The sequence below is a fragment of the Coenobita brevimanus genome, chromosome 91 (genome assembly GCF_032717465.1).
Source record: "Coenobita brevimanus isolate Jiangsu-jjx chromosome 91, ASM3271746v2, whole genome shotgun sequence".
Taxonomy (NCBI): domain Eukaryota; kingdom Metazoa; phylum Arthropoda; class Malacostraca; order Decapoda; family Coenobitidae; genus Coenobita; species Coenobita brevimanus.
The window spans coordinates 31,234,428-31,255,445 of record NC_137044.1 but is presented as its reverse complement, the minus strand read 5'-3'; positions in this window follow the sequence as shown (position 1 = coordinate 31,255,445).

Genomic DNA, 21,018 nt, shown 5'->3' with positions numbered 1-21,018 from the left:
AGGAGGGCGTCGGAGGGAGAGCGGAACAGTCCGAGACCGCGTTCCCCCGTGGTCTCGCGGGCGTCCTCGGGTCGCCCCGTGTGTCGCGGGAGGGGGCGGGGCGCGACTCCCGCTCTCCCCAGACAGAGCATCCCCAACCCTATCAGAGTCTTGCAGTGGAACTGCGCCGGCGCGATGAGCAAGCTCCCACTCCTCCAGGAGATTGCTGCTCGTGGACCGGCCGCATGTGTTTATGCTGCAGGAGACTCTGCTGGGGAGAGGTCCCCTTTCCGGCTGCAGGGATACACCACTCATCTCCTCCCCCATGTGCGAGGTGAGACTAGGGGTTGTGCCATCCTTGTCCAGGACCACATCGCTTCCACAGTTTGTGAGCCTGCTCCATTCTGTGGAACTGATGTTGAGGTTCATGGTGTGCGTCTTCAACTTGCTGAGTCGTCCCTTACAGTGTACAACATCTACCGTGGTGCCAGTGCAGCCCTGGAGTTGGGGGACTTGTTCTCCCAGGCTACCAGGGAGCCTGTGCTTATAGGGGGCGACTTCAACGCGCACCATGACCTCCTGCAGTCCCCGCAGAGGTCTAATGAGGCAGGACGGCACATTGCACTGGTGTTAGAGGAGGTGGCTGGTGTGTCCTTGCTGACGGACCCATCAGGACCCACTCATGTTAGGGGGGGGCGTCTGGACCTGACGTTCGTGTCGGATCCGCTTATGGGTTCGGCATGTTGGTCCATACACCCCACCCTGATGAGTGACCACTATGCTATTGTGGTGGAGTTGGGGTTGGCTTGCCTCCCTCCCCGGAGCCGCCACATTGGTGGGATGTGGAGAGGGCAGACTGGGTGGCTTTTGAGCGTGTCCCTCGTCCGTCTTTTTTCTCCTCGTCCCACCACCCCTCAGACTTGGAGAGTTTTGCGGATCTGGTGGCCAGCGTCTTTGGGCAGGCCGCTTCGGAGGCAATTCCCCAGAAGCGGCGGTCCGCAAGGGTTTACCGAGACGGATGGTTTTACTGCGACCGGGTCAGGGAGCTGAATAGGCGGCTGAATGCGGCGCGCCGCGATTACCGACGGCGTCGCGGCTCACCTCTGCGCAGGCGCTTAGAGGCTGTGTCGCGACACGTGCTGGTTGAAAAGCGTCGCATTCGGGAGGAGGCGTTGGTTCGGTGGTGCCGGACTCTGGGCGCTCACACCACTCTCAGAGAGATGTGGAGGAGGCTGCGGTCCTTCACCAACCCTCGCCCCTCTCGTCCGCCTTCACACCCTGACCCGGTCTCAGAGGCTGACCGATTGGCTAAGCACTTTGCGGATCGCTCTGCTTCCCACAATCTCCCGCGGTCCGTCGGGGCCACTCTGGAGGGGTTGTCGGACTCTCGTGCTGCGGCCGTCTGGGAGGCTTGCTCCCAACCTGATGAGGCTGACTGCCCCATCACGGTGGGCGAGCTCCTGGCGGCTCTGCGGCGCAGGGCTGACACTGCTCCGGGCCTCGACGGCCTTACGTATTCCATCCTTGCGCATGCGGGGGATTGTGGTAAGGCGTAGTTGCTGGATCTGCTCAATCTCTCCTGGTCTGAGGGGCGTTTGCCGCGGTCATGGAAGACGGCTGTTATCCACCCCATCCCGAAGCCAAACGACCCAGGTGCCATGCACCCCATCTCCCTCCTCAGTTGTATTGGCAAGACAGCTGAGAGGGTGGTGCGGGCACGGCTGTCGTGGCGTCTGGGGCCGTTACACCCGAGGATTTTTGCATATCACCAGAAACGTAATGCTGCACAATGTCTGGCATCATTCCTCGGGGAGCTTCGGAGTCGAGTGGGAATGGCTGTCTTTCTTGATCTCGAGAAGGCGTTCGAGCTGGCTAATCCGTTAGTCATCTTGAGCGCCCTTGTGGCTCGAGGGATCGGGGGCAGGCTGCTATCGTGGGTCCAGGATTTCTTCCTTGACAGGGCTGCCAGCGTCCGCTTTCAAGGTAGTTTTTCCCCGGCATACTCCCATCCAAATGGCACGCCGCAGGGCAGTGTGCTGAGCCCTATCCTTTTCAACATTCTCGTTGAAGGGTTGTTGGATGTGGAGTATGGCCGGGGGGTCACGCTCCTTGCTTATGCGGATGACTTGGTTCTAGTCTTTTCAAGGAGAGACTGCTACACACAGGCCAATGAGGCCCTCTCGGCTCTATCGACGGTCGGCGGAGCTGGGGCTGAAGGTAAATATGGCGAAGACCCGCTATATGCCTTTTGCCCTCAGCCCGCCGGCCTTCCCGATGCTGTTGGGAGGACACCCTCTAGCCCGTGTGACGACCCACAAATACCTGGGGGTCTGGATGGACTCGGGGCTGAAATTCGCCTGTCATGTTAGATACCTGAGGGAGAGGGCTCGATCTCGGATGGCGGCTCTCCGCTTCCTTTCCCGGAAGAGCCTGGGGGCCTCTTTTGAGGTCCTCAGAACCTTCTATATTCATGCCATCCGGTCGGTCATCGACTTCAGTGCTATCTGCATGACAGGCTTGGCCCTCAGATAGCCGCCTCACTGGAAGTGGTTCAGAATGACGCAATGAGGATAATGCTTCATGCCCCCATGTGGACATCGTCTAGTCAATCTCCGTCTGGAGTGCGGCCTCCCCTCGCTTCGGGGTAGGGTCGTGCTCTGCGCTGGCTGCGGTCATCTTGCAGCTTGTGCAGCATAGACCCCAGCTCCCGGTCTCGGCCCTGTTTAAGCGGCTTCTTTTGCGGCCGCCTGATCCTTGCCCGCGCAGGGACTGGGTCCGTGGGTTGGTTGCCGTGCTGCATGAGCTGGGAGCGGCCACTGGTATTTGCGAGGAGCCTGACACGCCCTGTGTGGGCTACATTGAGCCACCGCCCCTGGACGTCTCCGCCTATTCAAGTCATCGTTCCGACTGCTGGCAGAGGGCGAAATGCTGTCCCTGCTCTCCTTCGGCAGGAGGCCTTGGCGCGGATTGAGGCTCTCCGGCGCCCAGCATCCGCAGACTACTATACAGATGGCTCGGTCTCTGCCGACGGGGCTGCAGGGGCAGCCTTCGTATGCGGGGTTGTGGTGGTATCGTGGCGCGTCACACAGGGTGTGTCTGTCTTTCAGACGGAGCTTGTGGCCATATTGGGGGCACTGCGGCATGCAAGCCAGCATGCCTCCACCCGCGTGGTGGTACATTCTGACTCACTTTCAGCGATTCAGGCTGTCCATTCCGGATCCCTGGGGGACAACCCCCTCCTCCTATCCTCAATTCATGTATGTGCGGCCAGAGTTGTCAGTGCCGGGGGGTCGGTGACCCTCCACTGGGTACCAGGCCATGTAGGACTTGAAGGTAATGAGCATGCGGATCAGGCGGCGCGGCTGGCGTGCTCGCTCCGGGAGGTGTCATTTGTCCTCCCGAGCGGGACGCATTAGATCCTTCAGCCGCTCAGGTCCACTGTCATGCGGTGGGCCCGGGAGGAGCATCAGGTTTGTGTGGCAGAAGGCTCTCGTTCTGCTACTTGGTACGCGGCAGCTACCCACTGTGAGCCTCTGCCACCACTGCCTGATGTTCCCAATGCTGTCCTGGTCCACATTCGTCGGTTGCGTCTGGGCTTCCTGTGCTACAGGCAGACAGCTCTAGCCCGGCCGGACCCATGCAACTTTTGTCTGGAGTTGGAGGAGAAGCCTCTCCTACATTATGTCCTGCGGTGTCCGGTGACTCATGCCTTCCGATCCTGCTTGGCCCGCACTTTTGTTTGGTCCGGGGAGGACCTGCGGGACGCCCCCGCTCTGATTGCGGGGGTCCCTCTCCCCACTTTGATACGGGTGGTAACCCGATACCCGCCTCCTCGTTAGTCTGTCTATGCCATTTTGGCATGACACCTAACGGGCTCCAGTTTGCCTGTGCCTCGGCCTCTGGGCCAGGGCGAATATCCCACCACCACACCACCACCGGGAAGTAATTTGGTCGTTTTACGGTCTTGTGTTATTTAATGGTTCATTCTTTGGATAATATCAGAATAATTGTGTTCATTAAAGTTTTTTTTTTTTTTTTTTTTTTATTATTGTGTGTTCGTACCTATGCTACAAGCTGGGCAACAATGCTAGTAACACTTTCTTTAGCTTATAAATTTGCACATTACACCTTATCATTGTACCCGCACAGCGCACACTACTCACAACAATAAATATTAGTAAAGCCTTTGATGCCGTCCCCCAACGCAAACTAATCACCTAAATACACAACACAAACATGGAGAACACCAAGCGCTGGCTTGCCTTTTACTTGCCTGGTAGACAAGCACATGTTACATTCTCGGCCAACCCATCACCAACACGAAATTTCCCCATCAGAGTTGCACAGCGCTCAGATCTCCCGCCCACACTCTTCAACCTATACATATATAATATTCCCGCACCACAACCACCCACATATATTGTCTCATATGCAGATGACATCACCATAACAAGCACAAACCACCCTGCAGACACAGCCTGTACACTGCAACAGGACTACCTCAACACACTGCAGACACAGCCTGTACACTGCAACAGGACTACCTCAACACACTGCAGACACAGCCTGTACACTGCAACAGGACTACCTCAACACACTGCAGACACAGCCTGTACACTGCAACAGGACTACCTCAACACACTGCAGACACAGCCTGTACACTGCAACAGGACTACCTCAACACACTGCAGACACAGCCTGTACACTGCAACAGGACTACCTCAACACGCTGCAGACACAGCCAGTACACTGCAGCGGGACTACCTCAACACACTGCAGACACAGCCTGTACACTGCAACAGGACTACCTCAACAGACTGCAGGCACAGCCTGTACACTGCAACAGGACTACCTCATCACACTGCAGACACAGCCTGTACACTGCAATAGGACTACCTCAACACACTGCAGACACAGCCTGTACACTGCAACAGGACTACCTCAACACAATACAGACTTGGGTAAAGGACAACAGGATGAAAGTCACCCCAGCCAAATCCACCAGCACACTCGCCACCTGCTGTAAGCATGAACACAGGTACTCCCCCCAACATCACATTATTTAACAATGTACGTGTGCCACACACCGTACACTAACATTCTTAGAGAGACATAACATCGGACTCACCTTCAAGGACCCTGTACAAGACAAGAGGCGGTGCACCCCCAGACTCAATGCACTCAGGCCAACTACAGGGCCTGACTTTGGACTACAAAAAGATGCATTCTCCATATTCTAAAAAACAATATTGATATCAGTGATGATCAATACTCCTTCCCCCCCCCCTCTTCTTCAGCATAGGCTCCCATCCTATCTAACACGTACAACACCTTTGCAAGTCGTACAGAACAACGCCCTACGCATCACCACTGACTGTACCAAATCCACTTAGGTCATTTACAGTCTGATATTAAATCCCTCCCAGTGCGAGACTACCTTCATATAAGGGGCACATAATTCTACAGGGTACGCATTAGCCTGTTCCAGTACACAGCACCTATACTGTTATATGACACACACACAACACACCTAGGCACATAAAACAATCACCATACAAACATTATCAAACCTTCTATAACAATATCCCACCTCCAGATATTCTAACACCGACAATGAAAAAACACCTCCATACTCTATCCATCTATCTATGTATCTAATGCCAGATGCCTTAATCTCATAAGGGGTGGCCACAAACAAATCGCCTCCATGTCGCTCTGTCCCCCGCCATTTCACTACTCTCCTTCCAGCTCACACCCCCCTCTCTCATATACCTCCCCACTCCATCCCTCCATCTCATCCTTAGCTTTCCCTTCCCTCTCCCCCCGTCCAGCTCACTCACATACACTCTCACTTCACAATAATATACCACCTCGATCACAACACCATACTACCAGCCCCCACCCCCCCAGTGTGTCTAGTTCTGTAAAACAAACCCAAGTTACGACAAAGAATCGATCGTAAGTATGGTCGAAAAGTGCCCGCCTGGCTCGGCATCGTATCCCGGCTTAGACGGTGATTAATTTATTAAGTTTGGTTCGGCCTTTCCAATGGTGAAAATGGCTGACTCAGTGGCAGAAAAAGACAAGGCCACGGCTCTTCATCTTTTCCTTTGCATTTCTTAATGACTAGCACCAAATTATAGCAATAATCTCTTCTTGCTGCTCAATAGTCAAGATGGAGAGATGGCAGTTTTAGGCCAAGTTAGAGTAAGTAGCGGTTATATGACTCCACTCTCAAAGGCAGTGCCAGGGCTCTACATGTATTACATAACACTTTTTCGTGACTAGCGCTGAATTCGATCAGTAAACCCTTCATCTGTAACTTTTTATATATATACAGATGTCTGAATCCCGTAAGGGGTGGCCACAAGTAAATCGCCTCCAAGTCTCCCTGTCCCCAGCCATTTCGCTGCCCTTCCTACCAACTCGCGCCCCGTCTCTCATATACCTCTCCACTGCACCCTTCCACCCCCTCTTTGTTCTCCCCCTACCTCTTCCCTTTCTCCACTTCAATCATATACACTCCTTGTCAGTCTTTAGATCTCCTTCCTCTCCACATGGCCAAACCAGCGCAGTGTATTTCTCATAACGCTTTCTATCACATCCTCATTCACACCACAACACTTCTTCAATTCCATATTTGTCAGTCTGTCTCTCCATGTACCTCCACATGCTCCTCTCAAATAACTCATTTCCACTGCTCTCACTATTGTGTCCTTCCAACAAGGTCCAATCTTCGCTTCCAGGTTAGGTTAGTGTATTACACAGATTAATCTATTAGGTTAAGTTACGTTCGTTCTCTTAGTATCAGGCTAGGTTAGTGTGTTACGTAGATTAATCTATTAGGTTAAGTTACGTTCGTTCTCTTAGTATCAGGTTAGGTTAGTGTGTTACATAGATTAATCTATTATGTTTAAGTTACGTTCGTTCTCTTAGTATCAGGTTAGATTAGTGTGTTACGTAGATTTATCTATTAGGTTCAGTTACGTTCGTTCTCTTAGTATCAGGTAAGGTTAGTGTGTTATGTAGATTTATCTATTAGGTTAAGTTACTTTCGTTCTCTTAGTATCAGGTTAGGTTAGTATGTTAGTCAGTTCGGTTAATCTGTTAGGTTAAGTTAGGTTTGTTTTCTTAGTATTAGGTAAGTTTAGTTTGGTTGTCATTTAGGATAGTCTGTAAGGTTAAGTAACCTTTACAACAATAAATATTTCAATCAATTAGGTTTGTGAAATACCCACCCGGAGGAGTGATCCCGACACCACAACCCCAGGAGGAGGACATGGGGAGGTGACCCCTATCCCAAGACGAGGCATCGGGGAGATGCATTGGTGCCCCGTGCCACAACGACTATTCTCCCCCGAGACCCTATGCCCCTTTATCACGCAACCAGACCCCCAGGAAGTGCACTGACCCTTTGACGGGGAGAGAGCTCGCCAGGATCGGGGTGGGACTTGCTCTTTGACAAGTAGGCCCTCGGTAGCAGTGTCCACTGGACCTGCCTCCACAAGATGAAGAGCAACCACCAAAGCTCACAGTCCTACTCTACCCCAGGGGAACAGCGGCACAGTAGGGTCCACCGGATCTACTATAGGAGGAGTGCCCACAGGGTCTCCTTCTGCCACGCACCATCGGGAGCAGGCGTCTTGGACCGTCATCCAGACGACCTGCGCCTGCGGTCTACCTACCTACCTATGTAATTACTTTCATGTTCTGATTACTTACCTATCTACCTACCTGCCTGCCTGCTTCGATGCTCTAATTACCTACCTACCTACCTACCTGAGCAACCTACTGTAATTACTTAAACTACCCATTGTACATACCTCTCTATCTGTCTACCTACGTTTCCACCTGCCTACCTACCTACCTACCTACCTACCTGAGCTACCTTCTGTAATTACTTAAACTATCCAGTGTACCTACCTACCTGTCAATCTACCTACGTTCCTACCTGCCTGCCTACCTACCTACCTGAGCTACCTTCTGTAATTACTTAAACTATCCAATGTACCTACCTACCTGTCATCACGGGAGGCAAACGTAGATGTCATACGATCTGATAAATCAATAAATAATGGAAGCTCCCCACATCAGAAAGGAAGGCACATTAAAGCAATCCTTGCAAATGCTCGTAGTCTACGTAATAAATTTTCTGATTTAGAGGCCCTTGCCTTTACCGAAGATTATGATGTAATTGGAGTAACAGAATCGTGGCTAAATTCTGAGCAGAGAGATTTTCTAGCAGAGTTCAATTTACCAGGCTATCACATTTTCAGTTGTGAAAGGAAGAATCGAGCAGGGGGCGGCGTGTTGTAATATGTTAAATCAGGATTTCATCCAGTCGAAATTACCAAGCCATGTATTGAAAACATCGACACTATTTATATTCAGCTTAGAAATGAATATTGTCATAAAATCACTCTTGGGTTAATTTATCGTCCACCTGGTCGACCACTCAACATCGATAATGAAATCTACAATCAAATTGCCGAACTATCTTGTATGCAAAGCACTGTAATATTTGGTGACTTTAATTTACCAGTTCCAAAATGGGGGGAAGCCCTATCCTCACACACAGGATCAGACCTATATACAAATTTGCAAGAAAGTTCTTTGTATCAATTTGTAAATTATCTGACACGTGGAGCTAACATCCTAGATCTTGTCTTAGCTACATCAGAAAATGTAGTGAGTAATGTTATTGTAGGAGAAGAATTTAGTACAAGTGATCATTGCATAGTTACATTTAACATTAAATTCAGTGAAGACAGTGTCAAGGCCAGTTGTGAGAAAGTGCCCTAGTTTAAGAGAGCAAAATTTAAGAAATTAAAGGCAATTGCAGGTGCAGTTGACTGGCACCCCATTGTCGAAACTTTAGATATCAATGACGTGTGGAGTTACTTTACAGAAACTCTCAACAGAGCCATCAAATTATGTATTCCTATGCGCAACAGAAGGCCCGCCAAAAATTCTAAACCCAAATGGTGAAACTCCAACATTAAACACTGTTTAGACGCAAAAACTCTTGCATATAAGAATTATAATACCACAAAGAGTCAAAGTGATAAAAATGAATACGATGCCCTTCGACGAAATGACAAAAAATTGATTAAATGCAGTAAGAAAAACCTTGAGACACATATTGCAAGTATCAGTAAATCAAATCCCAAAGAATTTTTCAGTTGCATAAGATGCAAAAAGGTAATAACTCCATCAATCGGTCCCTTAGTCACAGATAATGGAGAGCACACTGATGATGAAACTATGATGGCGATAATTCTTAGTACTTTCTTCGCGTCAGTATTTACAACAGAATATATACATACAATTCCTACTGTTTCCCCCATTCCTATAGAAGAGGGCAACATAATCACTGACATTACAGTGAGCGATTGCAACGTACTGCTTGCAATAAACAGATTAAAAGAGAATACAGCAAGGGGACCGGACAAAATATCACCACGTGTATTGAAGGAACTACAGAATGAAATATCAAAGCCTTTAACTGAACTTTTTAACTTATCACTTAAGAGCAATAAGGTGTCACATGAATGGAAGCTTGCTAACGTAACCCCAATTTTCAGAAAGGGCAACAGAGCCCAACCAGAAAACTACCGCCCAATTAGTTTAACATCAGTGGTTTGCAAATTGCTTGAAACTATTATCAGAGACAAGTTTGTAAAACACTTACAAATAAACAATCTCATAAAAGATTTGCAACATGGTTTTCGTAATAATCGCTCTTGCCTCACGAATCCGCTGGACTTATTCAATGATATACTGAACATGTATGACGAGACTAAATCTGTTGATGTGGTCTACTTCGATTTTCAAAAGGCTTTTGACAAAGTTCCACACAAAAGACTCCTTCAGAAGCTAAAGGCACATGGTTTCAGTGTTCTCGGATGGGTAGAAGATTGGCTCACCGGACGATAACAAAGAGTTGTAATAAATGGAAAAGAGTCAGACTGGATAAACGTTACAAGAGGAGTGCCGCAGGGTTCAGTGTTAGGTCCTATTCTTTTCTTATATATGAATGATACTGACAAAGGATTGTGTTGTAAGATTTCAAAATTTGCTGATGATACTAAAATAGGTAACAGAGACAGGCACTTCAGAGAGATCTTGATTAACTATTTAACTGGGCCAAAGTCTGGGAAATGGATTTCAATATTAATAAATGCAAAGTGTTAAACATTGGCAGTAAAAATGTAAGAGCAAGTTACAGCATGAATAATGCCCAGCTTGGTAGGATAAACCATGAAAAAGACTTAGGAGTTATAATAACAAATGATTTGAAACCAAGCAAACAATGTACAAAAGCTGTGAAAAAAGCCAACAAATTGATTGGGTTCATAGGCAGAGCATTTGAATATAAATCCGATAATATCGTCCTTACTTTGTATAATTCCTTAGTACGCCCACACTTGGAGTATTGCGTTCAGTTTTGGTCACCGTATTATAAAAAGGATATGGAAAAGCTTGAAAGAGTGCAGTGAAGGATGACAAAGATGATAACTAGATTGAGAAATAAACTGTATGAGGAACGTTTAGAAGCCCTGAATCTCTACCCTAACAAAACGGAGGATACAAAGAGATTTAATTCAAGTATTCAAGATATTCAAAGGACATGATAATATGGCTGTCGATAAATACTTCACAGTTGATCACTCGAACTACACTAGAGGCAATGGGCATAAAATAATTGGCGAACGATTCCAGTCGCATGAAGCTAAGCATTTCTTCTTCAATAGAGTTGTAAATATATGGAATAAATTACCCTCCAACGTAATAGATTGTAATACAGTACAAACCTTTAAAGGTCGCCTGGATAAGTATTTGGCATCCAACCCCCAACTTAATATGTTTACTCCCGAATAAAACACTTGTGTATGTATAATTTTCTGTTTTATTTTATTTTAGTTTTTTAGAGCCTGGATCAATTAATTAAATGCAAATATAGTATATGCACAGATAGCCCTGAGTTAACGGTCACTACTCATACTTTTGACCTGTGATGGGCTGTGGATCACTGAGGGTCCCTGTTAGTTACGTGGCCACCATCGGGATTTTTTAATGTACCAGGGGTCACTGCTTCAGGAGGTGACTTGTTTGCTTGTCCCGCATGGGAAAGTTCCTAGTCTCAGTGGAATGAATGGAGCTGGGGCCTGATTGGCTGCTGCCTACCTTAATAGCGCCAGGCAAGGCTGCCACACCACCCCTGAATATCCACACTGTGCACTGTGCAATTTCCACACTGTGTCCGTAGACGCCCCGTCAACTCAACGTACCCGTACAGCGACATGCATTAGTTATTTATTTATTTGATTACTCATTGTACTTTACTACTTTCTCTTTCAGGTTATTCATACTGGTAACTTTTAGATAATGTATTATAGAATGTAGCTTTTCCTTTTCAGTCTTTCTTATGAAATTTCCATGTCAGTTTTTCCATGGTGCGTGGTGGTTTTTCTCACTTTTTCTTGCCAGTTTTGGCTGGAGGGTTTGGAGGCGTGGGGAGCCTTCTTGCTTTACGATCCTTATCCTTCAGCATGTAGAGTTAGATCTTGTAGTCACAGTCTACTCTGTACCAAACAGCCTCGAAAGGACCATAAGGTCTGTTGCTGTTTGCTTTCCTTTGTACTTTGTACCTTTGTTCCTACCCGCCTACCTACCTGTCTACCTACCTGCCTACATAACCTACTTAGATTATATGGCATCGTTATCTATGTATTGATCGTATGGAGAGAGAGAGAGAGAGAGAGAGAGAGAGAGAGAGAGAGAACTCCCTTGGTCACTCGTTAGGCCAGAAAGGAGAAGAGAAGGAGGAGGAGGAAGAAGAGGAGACGGAGGAGGAAGGGGAGATGGAGGAAGAGGAGAAGGAGGAAGAAGAGATGGAGAAGAGGAGGAGGAAAACTTGGAAAAGGAGGAAGAAATAGAAAATGAATAACGTAACCCTTGTTCGGTCAGTAGGCATAAATGGAATTCCTCCTGCTGCTCCTCCTGCTTCTCCTCCTCCTCCTCCTGCTCCTCCTGCTCCTCCTCCTCCTCCTCCTGCTCCTCCTTCTTCCTCGCTTAAAATCCCTGATAAACTCCATAAATATTTTTCAAACTCCATCTCCTCTTCCCTCCAGCCAGACTCAGAGAGAGAGAGAGAGAGAGAGAGACGATGGGGAGATGGCAAGAATAGATGTGGACAGAAGGAATAACTGAGAGGAGAGATAGGTGAGATGGACGGAAGGAGGGAGAGAGACAGTGGCTTTGGTTCCTAACATCTCATCACTAGCGAGATATTTTTGCTCAGCACTTGTTAATACTAGTAAAGTTAATATTTGATAGGGAGTGAGTTGCTAGAGGGCGGTCAAATGGTAGGTGACAGCGACTTGGAGGCGTTTTGTCTGCGGCTACTCTTTGCGGGATTAGGGCGTCGGGCTACAGATAGAGAGATAGATAGATAGTCTTGCTCTCCCGTGATGGTTTGTATCAGTGACACAAAAGACAAATGAGGAAGTAAAGGAGCGTTGTGGTGGTGTGGATGTGACAAATGGTAATAGTAATCCTTTGAGATGGTGTGCAGAATGAGAGACTGACTAGAAGAGTGTATGTGAGTGAGGTGGAGGGGGAGAGGATGGAGAATGAGAGACTGACTAGAAGAGTGTATGTGAGTGAGGTGGAGGGGGAGAGGATGGAGAATGAGAGACTGACAAGAAGAGTGTATGTGAGTACTGTTAAGGGGGAGAGGAAAGAGATTTAGAGACTGGCTAGACGGCTGCATATGAGTGAGGTGGAGGGGGAGAGGAGGAGGGGAAGACCAAGGATGAGACGGAAGGGTAGAGTGGAGATGTGTAATAGAGAGGAGGGTGTGAGTGGGAGGGGAGGCACCCAAATAGCAGACGGCAGGGCGACGGGAAGGCGATTTGTTGTGGCCATCCCATACGACACCAAGGCGTCTGGGAACAAATAGATAGACAGATAGATAGATAGATGGATATATATATAGATAGATAGGCATGTGGATAGACATACAAGAAGGTATTAAGGTGCTGCAGGGGGAATAAATCGCCGAGATATAGGTGTTACGACGTCTTCAGAGCCACTTAGAAGACAGACCGAGAAAGTCAGACATTTAAACTCTCTCTCTCTCTCTCTCTCTCTCTCTCTCTCTCTCTCTCTCTCTCTCATTGTCTTCCTATCTTCCTCCTCCTCCCACACCTACCCTCCACTCCTAACTCCCACCCTCCCCCTACTCTTCATAACTAAGACAGCTTCAGTTATTTCTTAAGTCATCTATAGCACAACCAGTTTTACCCAGTACTTATTTATTTCTTTTCTTCACCATAGATTTCTTTATTCTTAGTTATTTCTTTACTCCCTTTTCTTTAATATTTACTAGTGCTTGCCTGCAAAAATTTGCTGGAATAACTAACAGCCTTTGCATGGTACAGTGTTTGCAAATACCATTATCTTTGTTTCTATACCGTTACTGAGCCGACAATGACCAATTCTGATTAATGAATCGAAAAAATTATTACCATATTTTTGCGTGTCGCGATTTTGCAATAAGTTCGTGCAGTAGCGTTGCGCGCGATCGCTATATATTTATTTATTTATTATTTCTGTAGTTTTCTAACACTCCCTGGACTTACCCCGACCTAATGCAAAAAGAATTTGGTCAATATTTATTACCCTTCACGTGAAAGAAACGAACAAACTCACAGACAGACACACGAACACAGCTTGACATTATTATTTAGATCTGACCACACTAAGGAACCTCTCAGGCTTTATTTGTATTATCAGTTTTAGTTGTTGGCTGTGTTTATTTTATTTTATTTTTGTATATTTGCATTAACGCTCGCGGAGTGAGAGTAGGTGTTTTGTATAGTTCGATTGTGTGTGTGTGTGTGTGTGTGTGTGTGTGTGTGTGTGTGTGTGTGTGTGTGTGTGTGGTATAATACTGTGCTGGTGGGAGGGTCATACTGTGTGGTGGGAAGCTGACAAAGTTATATAATAAAGTGTTTCTGTGCTGATGTGTAGTGTGTGTGTGTGTGTGTGTGTGTGTGTGTGTGTGTGTGTGTGTGTGTGTGTGTGTGTGTGTGTGTGTGTGTGTGTGTGTGTGTGTGTAATTCACCGGGTCGGTCAGGATCACCTGATGGTCGTGATCGTCAGCTTATTCCCTCCCGGAAGGGAGCTGAGAGCTCATATAGTCCGATCTAAGGGCAAGGCTGTGACCTTCACACACGCACACACCCGTCCCCTTGCTCAAGGGGGACAGTAACCACCCACTTTGTCAGTAAAACTTTTCGGAACCTTAGCGAGGCGAGAACTCCCGTCCACCAGTTGGCAAGCAGGAACATTACCACTGCACCAGCGAGCATTGTGTGTGTGTGTGTGTGTGTGTGTGTGTGTGTGTGTGTGTGTGTGTGTGTGTGTGTGTTGAGGGAGTTGAGTGATTGTCATGGTGGTGGTGATGGTGTTATAGTACTGAAATGATGATATTGTGTAGTAAGCAATTGCCTGAGTCATATAGCAAAGTGACAGAATGGTTATGTGGTGATGAGATGTGGTGGTGGTGGTAATGGATGGTTTGGTTGTGATGACGATGTGGTGTATTATCTCAACTGTATTATGGTGATGGTATTGATGGTGAGTGGATGGTGATGTTGTTGTGCACTGAATGTTAGATGGATGTGATGTGAGAAAAGTACTTGGCTGGGTAAGGTGGTGGGGCGATGGGTCAAGTGGGTGGGTGGATGCGTCGGGTGGGCAGGGTTGTGTGGGTGTTTGGTTGTGGTGGGACAGTGTGGATGGATGAGTGGGTGGGTGGGAGGCTGGGCATAATGGATGGATGAGTAGGCTGGGAAGGTGGGTGAGTGAGCAGGATGGGTGGATGAGTAGGGTAGGTGGGTAGTAGGAAGATGAGTCCATGGAGTGAATAGGTCCATAGTAGCAATAGGTCCATTGGGTGAATAGGTCCACAGTAGGAATAGGTCCATGGGGTGAATAGGTCCACAATAGGAATAGGTCCATGAGCTGAATAGGTCCACAGTAGGAATAGGTCCATGGGGTGAATAGGTCCACAATAGGAATAGGTCCATGAGGTGAATAGGTCCACAGTAGGAATAGGTCCATGGGGTGAATAGGTTCACAGTAGGAATAGGTCCATGGGGTGAATAGGTCCACAGTAGGAATAGGTCCATGGGATGAGTAGGTCCACAGTAGGGATAGGTCCATGGGGTGAATAGGTCCACAGTTGGGATAGATCTATGAGGTGAATAGGTCCACAGTAGGGATAGGTCCATGGGGTGAATAGGTCCACAGTAGGAATAGGTCCATGGGGTGAATAGGTCCACAGTAGGAATAGGTCCATGGGGTGAATAGGTCCACAGTAGGGGGTGAATAGGTCCATGGGGTGAATAGGTCCACAGTAGGGGGTGAATAGGTCCATGGGGTGAATAGGTCCACAGTAGGAATAGGTCCATGGGGTGAATAGGTCCACAGTAGGAATAGGTCCATGGGGTGAATAGGTCCACAGTAGGAATAGGTCCATGGGGAATATATCCCTGGGGAAATGGGCTAAAGGAGGAACATAGGTTCAGTGGGTAACATGGTATCCCAGGAGTCGTCTTCAACAGGGAGGTGGCTCCATCGGGTCCAAGGCAGTGCCGGTATGCATGATCATAGATTTCATATCTGGGTAACGTCGGGAACCCTGCTGGTGAGAAACAAACTGAAGTGATGAATGTGTTTGATACTTCAATCGTTTTTTACCTCATGAGGAGCATAGGGCATTCTGGCTAAGTTGCTCTGTCACAAGAGTTAAGGTTAGGGTAACCAGCCTTGCTCTTCCTTGAGTGGCAGTGACCAGTAAAGTTAACCAGTCCTTGGATGGCAACCCTTACTAGCCCCATTCATCTGGAGCGCCTCAACCCACCAGCCCAGCAGGCATCCTACTGGTGATATGGTTACCACCCGGTGTAGTTAAAAGTTTCTTGGGTTACGAGAAACAGTTTGTCATGTCATTCACTGCACTGCCACCTGAAGACAGCGGTACATTAACCTACTGAGTCCGGGATGTCTTCATTTATTTTCTTCCATCCCCTGACCGGTTTATTCAGGTTAGGATGTATTTAAATGCTGGAGGGGTGTGATACATCCTTAATAAACACCTTCAGGTTAGGATGTATTGCTGGAGGGGTGTGATCCATCCTTAATAAACACCTTCAGGTTAGGATGTATTGCTGGAGGGGTGTGATACATCCTTAATAAACACCTTCAGGTTAGGATGTATTGCTGGAGGGGTGTGATCCATCCTTAATAAACACCTTCAGGTTAGGATGTATTGCTGGAGGGGTGTGATACATCCTTAATAAACACCTTCAGGTTAGGATGTATTGCTGGAGGGATGTGATCCATCCTTAATAAACACCTTCAGGTTAGGATGTATTGCTGGAGGGGTGTGATACATCCTTAATAAACACCTTCAGGTTAGGATGTATTGCTGGAGGGGTTTGATCCATCCTTAATAAACACCTTCAGGTTAGGATGTATTTAAATGCTGGAGGGGTGTGATACATCCTTAATAAACACCTTCAGGTTAGGATGTATTGCTGGAGGGGTGTGATACATCCTTAATAAACACCTTCAGGTTAGGATGTATTGCTGGAGGAGTGTGATACATCCTTAATAAACACCTTCAGGTTAGGATGTATTTAAATGTTGGAGGGGTGTGATCCATCCTTAATAAACACCTTCAGGTTAGGATGTATATAAGTGCTGGAGGGGTGTGATCCATCCTTAATAAACACCTTCAGGTTAGGATGTATTGCTGGAGGGGTGTGATACATCCTTAATAAACACCTTCAGGTTAGGATGTATTGCTGGAGGAGTGTGATACATCCTTAATAAACACCTTCAGGTTAGGATGTATTTAAATGTTGGAGGGGTGTGATCCATCCTTAATAAACACCTTCAGGTTAGGATGTATATAAGTGCTGGAGGGGTGTGATCCATCCTTAATAAACACCTTTAGGTTAGGATGTATTGCCGGAGGGGTGTGATCCATCCTTAATAAACATCTTCAGGTTAGGACGTATATAAGTGCTGGAGGGGTGTGATACATCCTTAATAAACACCTTCGGTACGACACATCCCTCCTTAGTTGAAGGAAAGGCCGACACCTCGAGGCCAGAACTGTCGCCACAAATCGTTGCCTGGCAGCCTCCACCAAGCCCTGTGCCCGGACTTGCCACACAGCCTCCATGACAGGGTTCATTGTGGGTTGAAGTGAGACTAAAGATAAACAAATTCGACCCCATACGACCTTGACTTTTGACCCCTTGACCCTACTGACCTAATCAGTTCATAGACCCTTCATACTGTATCACTGACCAAAATTTATTCGAAATCCGTCTAGGCGTTCAGGACATATTGCGTCTACACTCACATGACCTAGACCTTTGACTTCGACCTTAGTGACCTAATCAGTTTATTATTAATTCATACTGTATAACTGTCAAAACTTTGGTCGAAATCCGTCGGAGGATGAAGGAGATATTGAACGCACACCCATGTGACCTTGACCTTTGACCAATGACCTTGCTCAACTAAAAAGTTCATCGTCCCTTCATATCGCATCACTGACAAAAGTTTTGTTGAAATCCGTCGAGGGTTCAGGACATATCGCGTCTACACTCCTGTGATACATGTTATAATGACGATCGCAAGCTGGAGAGAGAGAGAGAGAGAGAGAGAACTTCCTTGGTCACTCGTTAGGCCAGAAAGGAGAAGAGAAGGAGGAGGAGGAAGAAGAGTAGACGGAGGAGGAAGAGGAGAAGGAGGAAGAAGAGATGGAGAAGAGGAGGAGGAAAACTTGGAAAAGGAGGAAGAAATGGAAAATGAATAACGTAACCCATGTTCGGTCAGTAGTCATAAATGGAATTCCTCCTCCTGCTCCTCCTGCTTCTCCTCCTCCTCCTCCTCCTCATTCTTCCTCGCTTAAAATCCCTGATAAACTCCATAAATATTTTTCAAACTCCATCTCCACTTCCCTCCAGCCAGACTGAGAGAGAGAGAGAGAGAGAGAGAGAGAGAGAGAGACGATGAGGAGATGGCAAGAATAGATGTGGACAGAAGGAATAACTGAGAGGAGAGATAAGTGAGATGGAGGGAAGGAGGGAGAAAGACAGTGGCTTTGGTTCCTAACACCTCTTCACTAGCAATTTATATTTGCTCAGCACTTGTTAATACTAGTAAAGTTAATATTTGATATGGAGTGAGTTGCGAGAGGGCGGTCAAATAGTAGCGACTTGGAGTCGTTTTGTCTGTGGCTACTTTTTGCGGGATTAGGGCGTCGGGCTACAGATAGATAGATAGACAGATACTCTTGCTCTCCCGTGATGGTTTGTATCAGTGACACAAAAGACAAATGAGGAAGTAAAGGAGCGTTGTGGTGGTGTGGATGTGACAAGTGGTAATAGTAATACTTTGAGATGGTGTGCAGAATGAGAGACTGACTAGAAGAGTGTATGTGAGTGAGGTGGAGGGGGAGAGGATGGAGAATGAGAGACTGACTAGAAGAGTGTATGTGAGTGAGGTGGAGGGGGAGAGGATGGAGAATGAGAGACTGACTAGAAGAGTGTATGTGAGTGAGGTGGAGGGGGAGAGGATGCAGAATGAGAGACTGACTAGAAGAGTGTACGTGAGTGAGGTGGAGAGGGAGAGGATGCAGAATGAGAGACTAACTAGAAGAGTGTATGTGAGTGAGGTGGAGGGGGAGAGGAGTGGGAGACCAAGGATGAGACGGAAGGGTAGAATGGAGATATTTAATAGAGAGGAGGGTGGGAATAGGAGGGGGGCAGCCAAATAGCAGACGGCAGGGCGACGGGGAGGCGATTTGTCGTGACCATCCCATACGACACAAAGGAGTCTGGCAACAGATAGATAGATAGAGAGATAGATAGAAAGACAGATGGATAAACATACAAGAAGGTATTAAGGTGCCGTAGGGGGAATACAACGCCGAGATATAGGTGTTACGACGTTTTCAGAACCACTTAGAAGACAGTCCGAGAAAGTCAGACATTTAATCTCTCTCTCTCTCTCTCTCTCTCTCTCTCTCTCTCTCTCTCTCTCTCTCTCTCTCTCTCTCTCTCTCTCATTGTCTTCCTATCTTCCTCCTCCTCCTCCCACACATACCCTCCACTCCTAACTCCCACCCTCTCCCTGCTCTTCATAACTAAGACAGTTTCAGTTATTTCTTAAGTCATCTATAGCACAACCATTTTTACCCAGTACTTATTCCTTTATTTATTTTCTTCACCATAGCTTTTTTTAATCTTAGTTATTTCTTTACCGCCTTTTCTATATGTTTTACTAGTGCTTGCCTGCAAAACTTTGCGGGAATAACTAACAGCCTTTCCATCATACAATGTTTGCAAATACCATTATCTTTGTTTCCATACCGTAACTGAGCCCACAGTGGCCAATTCTGATCAATGAATCGAAAAAATTATTATGCATATTTTGCGTGTCGCGCTTTCGAACAAGTTCATGCCGTAGCTTTTCGCGCGATAGCTATTTATTTACTTATTTCTTTATTTTTTTAGTTTTCTGACACTCCCTGGACTTACCCCGACCTAATGCCAAAAGAATTTGGTCGATATTTATTACCCTTCACGTGAAAGAAACGAACAAACTCATAGACAGACACACGTACACAGCTTGACATAATTATTTAGATCTGACCACACCTAAGGACTTCTCAGGCTTTATTTGTATTACTGATTTTATTTATTGGCTGTTTATTTTATTTTATTTTGGTATATTTGCACCAACGCTCGGGGAGTGAGGGCGGGTGTTTTGTATAGTTCGATTGTGTGTGTGTGTGTGTGTGTGTGTGTGTGTGTGTGTGTGTGTGTGTGTTATAATACTGTGGTAGTGGGAGGGTTGTATTGTGTGGTGGAAAGCTGACAAAGGTATGCTATAAAGTCATTCAGTGCTGATTTGCAATGTGCTGTGCTGTGTGTGTGTGTGTGTGTGTGTGTGTGTGTGTGTGTGTGTGTGTGTGTGTGTGGTGAGGGAGTTGAGTGGTTGTCATGGTGGTGGTGATGGTGTTACAGGGATGAAATGGTGATGATATTGTGTAGTGAGAAATTGCCTGAGTCATATAGCAAAATGACAGAACGGTAATGTGGTGATGAGATGTGATGGTGTTGGTAATGGGTGGTTTGGTTGTGATGACGATGTGGTGTATTATCTGAACTGTATTGTGGTAATGGTGTTGATGGTGAGTTGATGATGATGTTGTGGTGTATTGAATGTTAGATGGATGTGATGTGAAAAAAGTACTTGGTTGGGTAAGGTGGTGTGGCGATGGGTCAGGTGGGTGAGTGGATGGGCAGGGTTGTGTGGGTGTTTGGTTGTGGTGGGGCAGTGTGGGTGGATGAGTGGGTGGGTGGGAGGCTGGGCATAATGGATGGATGAGTAGCTTGGGGAGGTGGGTGGGTGGGTAGGATAGGTGGATGAGTGGGTAGGTGGGTAGTAGGAAGATGAGTCCATGGGATGAATAGGTCCAGAATAGGAATAGGACCATGGGGTGAATAGGTCCACAGTAGGAATAGGACCATGGGGTGAATAGGTCCACAGTAGAAACAGGTCCATGGGGTGAATAGGTCCACAGTAGGAACAGGTCCATGGGGAATATATCCTGGGGAAATGGACTCAAGGAGGAACGTAGGTTCAGTGGGTAAAATGGTATCCTGGGAGTAGTCTCCAACAGGAGGGTGGCCCCATAAGGTCCCAGGCAGTGAAGGTAGGCACGATCATAGATTTCATTTTTTTTTTTTTTTAATCCGTGCAATATCGGAAGCCCTACTGCTGAGAAACAACCTGAAGTGGAAGATCCATCCATCCATCCATCATCCAATCCTACGTTACCCCATAAGGAGCGTAGGAGCCCAGGGCTAGGCAGTTGGTCCTGACATTTAAGATGAGAGTGACCAACCTCACTCATCCCTGAGTGGCATTACGTGAGCAATA